This window comes from Sarcophilus harrisii, chromosome 2 (assembly GCF_902635505.1).
Source record: "Sarcophilus harrisii chromosome 2, mSarHar1.11, whole genome shotgun sequence".
NCBI lineage: Eukaryota > Metazoa > Chordata > Mammalia > Dasyuromorphia > Dasyuridae > Sarcophilus > Sarcophilus harrisii.
The window spans coordinates 365,652,322-365,659,529 of NC_045427.1; positions in this window are offsets into that span (position 1 = coordinate 365,652,322).

A 7,208-nucleotide genomic window follows, 5' to 3' on the forward strand; every position below is an offset into this window, starting at 1 on the left:
AGAGTTAATATGCTATTTTGTCATACGCACTCATTTCCCACAGTCCTCTCTCTGGGTGTGAATGGTTCTCTTCATTACAAGATTATTGAAACTGATTTGAATCATCTCATTGATAGAAAGAGCCATGTCTAATAGAATTTATCATTGTCCAGTCTTGTTGCTGCTGTGTACAATGATCTCCTGGTTCCTCTCTGAAATCATCCTGCTGGTCATTTCTTCCAGAACAATAATATTCCATAACATTCATATGCCATAATTTATTCAGCCATTCTCCAACTGATGGACATCCATTCAGTTTCTAGTTTCTGGCCACTATAAAAAAGGCTGCCACAAATATTTTTTCACATGTGGATCTTTTCAGTCCTTTATGATTTCTTTGGGATATAAGCCCAGTAGAAACACTGCTGGATCAAAGGGTATGCACTGTTTGATAACTTTTTGAGCATAATTCCAAATTGCTCTACAGAATGATTGGATTTGTTCACAGTTCCACCAACAATGTATCAGTGTCCCAGTTTTCCCACATCCCCTCCAATATTCATCATTATCTTTTCCTGTCATCTTAGCCAATCTGAGAGGTGTATAGTTTATCTCAATAGTAATTTAGAACATTTTTCCATATGACTAGAAATGGTTTTCTTTATCTGAAAATTCCCTTTTTATATCCTTTGACCATTTATCAATTGGAGAACGGCTTGAATTCTTATAAATTTGAGTCAGTTGTTTATATATTTTAGAAATGAGGCCTTTATCAAAAATCTTGAATTTAAAAAAATTTTTTTTTCAATTTATCGTTTCCCTTGTCTGCATTAGTTTATGTTTTGTTTTCCTGAGGTAATTGGGATTAAGTGACTTTCCCAGTCTCACACAGCTAGGAAGTGTTAAGTGTCTGAGACCAAATTTGAACTCAAGTTGTCCTAACTTCAGGGCTGGTGCTCTAGCCATTGCGTCACATAGCTGCCCAAATGTCTGCATTAGTTTTGTTGGTAGAAAAACTTTTTAACTTAATTATCAAAAATTATCTACTTGGTATTCAATAATGAATTATAGTTTTTCTCTGGTCACAAATTCCTTCCTTCTCCACAGATCTCAGAGGCAAACTATCCTATGTTCTTCTACTTTATTTCTAATCTCATTCTTTATGTTTAAATCATGCATTCATTTTGACCTTATCTTGTTATATGGTGTTAGGTGTGGGTCAAGACCTCATTTCCACCATACTAGTTTTCAATTTTCCCAGCAATTTTTGTTACTATTTGACAAAATAATGAGTTTTTATCCCAAAACCTGGAGTAGTCTTTGACGATTTTGTCCTGTGAACCTAACTTATTCCACTGTTCTATTTCCTAGCCAGTACCAAATGGTTTTGATGACCACTGTTTTATAATACAGTTGTGAGTCTGGCACAGCTAGTCAAATTCATTGACATTTTTCCCCATTAATTCCCTTGAAATTCTTGACATTTTGTTCTTCCAGATGAACTTTGTTATTATTTTGTTTCTAGATCTGTAAAATTATTTCTTGGGAGTATGATGATAAAGCACTAAGTAAGTAAATTAATTTACATAGTATTATGATTTTTATGTTATTTGCTTGGCCTACCCATGAGCACCTGATATTTTTCTAATGGTTTAGATGACTTTATTTGTATAGACAATGTTTTGTAGTTGTATTCACATAATTCCTGACTTTCCCTGGGCATATAGATTCCTAAATATTTTATACTATCAATAGTTATTTTGAATGAAATTTTTCTTTGTATCTCTTGCTGTTGGACTTTTTTGGTAATATATAAAAATGCTGATCATTTCTGTGGATTTATTTTGTATCCTGCAACTTTACTAAAATTGTGGATTGTTATTAGTATTTTTTTTAGTTGATTCTCTAAGGTTCTCTAAGTATACCATTATATCATCTGCAAAGAGTGATAATTTGGTTTCCTCATTACCTACTCTAATTCCTTTAATCTCTTTTTCTTCTCTTATTGTCAAAGATAGCATTTCTAATACAATATTGAATAGTAATGGTGATAGTGGGCAATCTTGTTCCAACCTTGATCTTTTTGGGAATGGTTCTAGTTTGTCCCCATTACATAATGATGGTTGCTGATGGTTTTAAATAGGTGCTACTAATCATTTTAAGGAAATGTCTATTTATTTCTTTACTCTCCAATGTTTTTTTAAATAGGAATGGGTGTTGGATTTTATCAAAAATTTTTTCTTCATCTATTGAGATAATCATATGATTTTTGTTAATTTGGTTATTGATATAGTCAATGATGCTAATAGCTTTCCTCACATTGAATCAGCCTTGCATTCCTGATATAAATCCTACTTGGTCATAGTGTATTATCTTGGGAATAACTTTCTGTAATCTCTTTGCTAATATTTTAAGATTTAGCAAAACACTCTTGAGGAGGGACAGGGCAAAAGGAAAGAGAGAATAAATGGGAGAAATACAATTAGCAATAGTAATTATAAGAAAAATTACAATTTAAAAAGTTTTTTACAATTACTTTTTTACAATTTAAAAAATTGATGGAATATCGTTAAATATTATTGTTCTTGGGGAGATGATAAGCAAGATGCTATCAGGAAAAAAAAACAACCAAAAAACCTGGAAAGTCCTCCATGAACAAGTGAAATATACTGTATTCAAAGTAATAGCAATGTTGTGGGATGACCAGCTGTAAATGACTTTATTAGTCTCAGTAGTACAATCATCCACAACTACTCTAAAGAACGTATAATGACAAATCATATCCATACCCAAAAAAATAATTGATTGTGTCTTAATACAGATCGAAGCTTTCTCTTTTTCTCTCTCTGTCTTTCTTTATTTTTAACTTAATTTTTCCTGAGGGCTTTTATTTTCATTAGGATGGGTGATCTATGTTTTCTTTCACAACTTGTTTTTTATGGAAATGTTTTGTATAACTTCACATGTGACTTCTTGATCACAAGTGGGCATATGAGAGAGAACCTAGAACTCAATAATCTTGAAAACAAATGTAAAAAAAAATATTTTGAATGTAACTGGAGGAAAATATTGAAGAAAGGAAGAAAAATCTCTCTCTCTTTTTATACTTCTAGCTTAAAATTTCTTTGTTGAGGGAAAAGAGGTATGATTCAGTACTAGACTTCTAAAATCTTGATTTGCCATTGGTCTTTCAGAGCTGTTTTGATTTGCACATCTCTAATCAAAAGTGATTTAAAGCACTTTATGTGAATTTTGATAGCTTTGATTTTTTTCTGTAAACTGCCCTCTCATATCCTTTGAACGTTTATCAAATGGGGAATAGTGCTCATTTTTTGACAAATTTAGCTCAGTTGCCTTTATATTTAGGAAATATATCTTTATTAGTAATACTCACCATAAATAATATCTCTGTGAGTCTTGGCAGATAGACTCTCAACAATTTCATATGTCATTATTTTAAATTAATTTTTCTTTACATCTATTGCTGCTGGGTTTTGTTAGATGTATATAGAAATGCTACTCATTTTTGTTGATATATTTTATATCTTGAAATTTTGCTAAAGTTATTTATTGTTCCAAACATATACTTGATTCTGGCATTTTAATAGGAAAGGATATTGTATTTGTTTCAAATGCTTTTTCTGCTTCTATTGAGATAATGCTATGATTTCTTTTGTTTTTGCTATTGATAAAATCAATTGTGCTGATAGTTTCCTTGAGTTCTTTCTTATTTATTTTATAGCTAAATTTATCTAGCTCTGATGGGTAAGTTTGAGGTCTCCCACTCATGTACTTTCGTGTCTATTTCTTCATCTAATTCATTTAACTTTATCTTTGGGAATTTGAATGCTAAACCATTTAGGGAATATATGTTTAATATTGCTAATTCTTCATTGTTTATGGTTCCTTTTAGCAAACCATCATTTTATGGCTGATTTCTTTTAATTAGCTCTATTGCTTTTGCCTTTTCCAAGATCAAGATTGATAACCCTGTTATTTTTACTTTTGCATAAAAGATTCTGGTTCAGACCCTTATTTTAACTCTTTGTGTATCTCTGTTTTAAGTATTTTTTTCTTGTTGGATTTTGGTTTCTAATTTATTAATCTGTTTGCTTCCATTTTATGGGTGAGTATATCCAATTCATATTCATGATTATTAATTTTACAATTTCCTCTATTCTGTTTTCTTCTATTTACCATTCTCTACCTATGTCTCTCTCTTTCACTCTTCCTCTGCCTTTCACTCTTTTTTTTTCCATTTCCCTTTCCCTGTTCCCTTTCTTCTTTCCTACTTCCCTCCTTCCCTCTTTCTCTTTTCTCAAGCTTTGCCTGTGACATACGCATTCATTTATTTGCTCTCCCTTCTATAATATACCCCATCTTATTTTTCTTGTTCCCTTCCCCTCCTAGATTTATATTGCCAATTCAGTGTGTGTATGTGTGTGTGTGTGTGTGTGTGTGTGTGTACATGACTTTGTGTACATACATGCAAATCAATGAGGGATAAATAGATATTTCCCTTTTTGAACCAATTTAGATGAAAGGTTTAAGTATTTCTCCCTATTTCACCTTTCTTGTTTGCTGCTTTTATCTGAGATAACTTCCTTTTTCCCCTTTTGTCAATTTTCCAGGGTATCCTTCTTTGTCATCTATTTGGATTTTTTCTTATATCATCCCAACATAATTGACTGATTCCCACAGCTTCTTTATATGTAAAAACATTCTAAATATGCTAATGATGACAAAATTTTTAACAGATATGTCTCATCTTCCAGTATATAAAGGTAAACAGTTTAACCTTTTTTACGTATCTATCCATTTGTCTTTTATGCTTATAGTTTTATACTTCTATTGATTTCTTGTATTAGAAAATCAAATTTTCTATTCAGTTCTGTTTTTATCAGGAATACTTGAAATTCATCTATTTTATTAAATATCCACTTTTGTCTTGAAAATTTATAATCAGTTTTGTTGGGTAGGTTATTTGCAGTTGTAATTGCAGGTCCTTTATCTTCTGAAATAGCACATCCCAAAGCCTTCCACTCCTATAATGTAATAGCTGTTCAATACTGTGAGATCCTTACTGAGTCTTCATGTTTGTTGTTTTGTGAGTTTTTTTGGTGGCTTGAAATATGTTTTCTTTGACCTAAGAACTCTGGAATTTCATTATAATCTATCTGGAAGTTTTCATTTTGTGATGTCTTTTAGGTAGTGAGATAGTGCATTCTTTCAATTTCTATTTTGTCAAATCAGAGATTTGAGGATGTTGGGACAGTTTTCCTTGATAATTTCTTGAATTATGATATCTTGATTCTTTCTTTGATTATGGCTTTTATATAATCCAATAATTCTTAAGTTATCTATCTTTGATGTATTATCTAATTTAGTTATTTTTCCAACATGGTATTTCACAGGCATTTTCTTCTTTTTTTTAACTTTGTTTTATCCTTCCTTGAAATCTTATAGAATCATTAGCTTCCATTTGGCCAGTTCTAATTTTGAGGAATTATTTATCTAAATAAGGCTTTAAATCTCTTTTTTTCCATTTGACTGACTTTGTTTTTATTTGTTTTTAAGGTGTTATTTTTCTTCAAGATTTTTGTGTCAATTAACAAGCTGTTAATTTCCTTTTTTGAAATTTTCTTCCTATGCTTCCAATTTTAGCTAACTTTCTTTAATCATTCTTATTTATTTTTAAAATCATTTTAGCTTGTGTTCTGTTTAGGCTTGTGTTCATTTCACCTTTTTTTTTTTTTTTTGAGGCTTCTCTTTTAGCTATTTTGACTTGTCTTCCTCTGAATTAGTGTATTGATCTTCCTTTTCTCCATATTAGCTTTTTATGGTCAGATTCTTTGTTATTGTTGTTGTTATTATTTGCTCATTTTCTCATGCTACTTCTTGACTTGAAACTTTATGTTAATGTAGGTTCCAGTTCCTGGTATGGAGTGGGGTAAGGGTAGAGTGCAAGCTTCAGACAATATAACATTGCTATTTTCAGAACTAAGTCTGTGAATTTGGAAGTTTTTGGTGCTTTTCAAGTCTTATGATCTTAGAAGAGATGGACAATCTAATTCTCCTGTTCTGTATTCTGGTTCTTAACCAGGAAGTATCTCTGATCCCTTGGGATTATATTCAATATTTCTCACCAGATAGCTGTTCCACTGGCACCATAATAACACTGTTCTTAAGGTCCTTGATCCCTTAGAATCAGAAGTGATACTATCTTTCAAAATACCCACTCCTCTTTACTGAAAGTACTCTTCCTTCTCTTTGATCTGCATATGACCCAGGAAGAGTGGGTATAGACAACATACTTAACCAAATCATTGCCGTTCAGTCTTCTCATTCCCTCAAGATTAAGAGTGCTCATTTGGAACTATGCTCAAAAAGCTACCAACCTGTGTATACCCTTTGACCCAGCAGTGTTACTACTGGGCTTATATCCCAAAGAGATTTTAAAGAAGGGAAAGGGACCTATATGTGCAAGAATGTTTTTGGTAGCCCTCTTTGTAGTGGCCAGAAACTGGAAACTGAATGGATGCCCATCAATTGGAGAATGGCTGAATAAATTGTAGTATATGAATGTTATAGAATATTACTGTTCTGTACGAAATGACCAACAGGATGATTTCAGAAAGGCCTGGAGAGACTTACATGAACTGATGCTGAGTGAAATGAGCAGGACCAGAAGATCATTGTATACTTCAACAACAATACTATATGACGATCAATTCTGATGGACGTGGCCCACTTCAACAATGAGATGAACCAAATCAGTTCCAATAGAGCAGTAATGAACTGAACCAACTACACCCAGGGAAAGAACTCTGGGAGATGACTATGAACCACTACATAGAATTCCCAATCCCTATATGTTTGCCCGCCTGCATTTTTTATTTCCTTCACAGGCTAATTGTACACTTCAAAGTCTGGCTCTTTTTGTATAGCAAAATAACTGTTTGGACATGTATACATATATTGTATTTAACTTATACTTTGACATATTTAACATATATTGGTCAACCTGTCATCTGGGGGAAGGGGTGGGAGGAAGGAGGGAAAAAGTTGGAACAAAAGGATTTGCAACTGTCAATGCTGAAAAATTACCCATGTATATATCTTGAAAATAAAAAGCTATAATAAAAAAGTTAAAAAAAAGAGTAAGAGTGCTCTTTTCCTCCCTTAAACAATGACCTAGAAGCAGGAATAGACAATTGTTTTGCCAAACA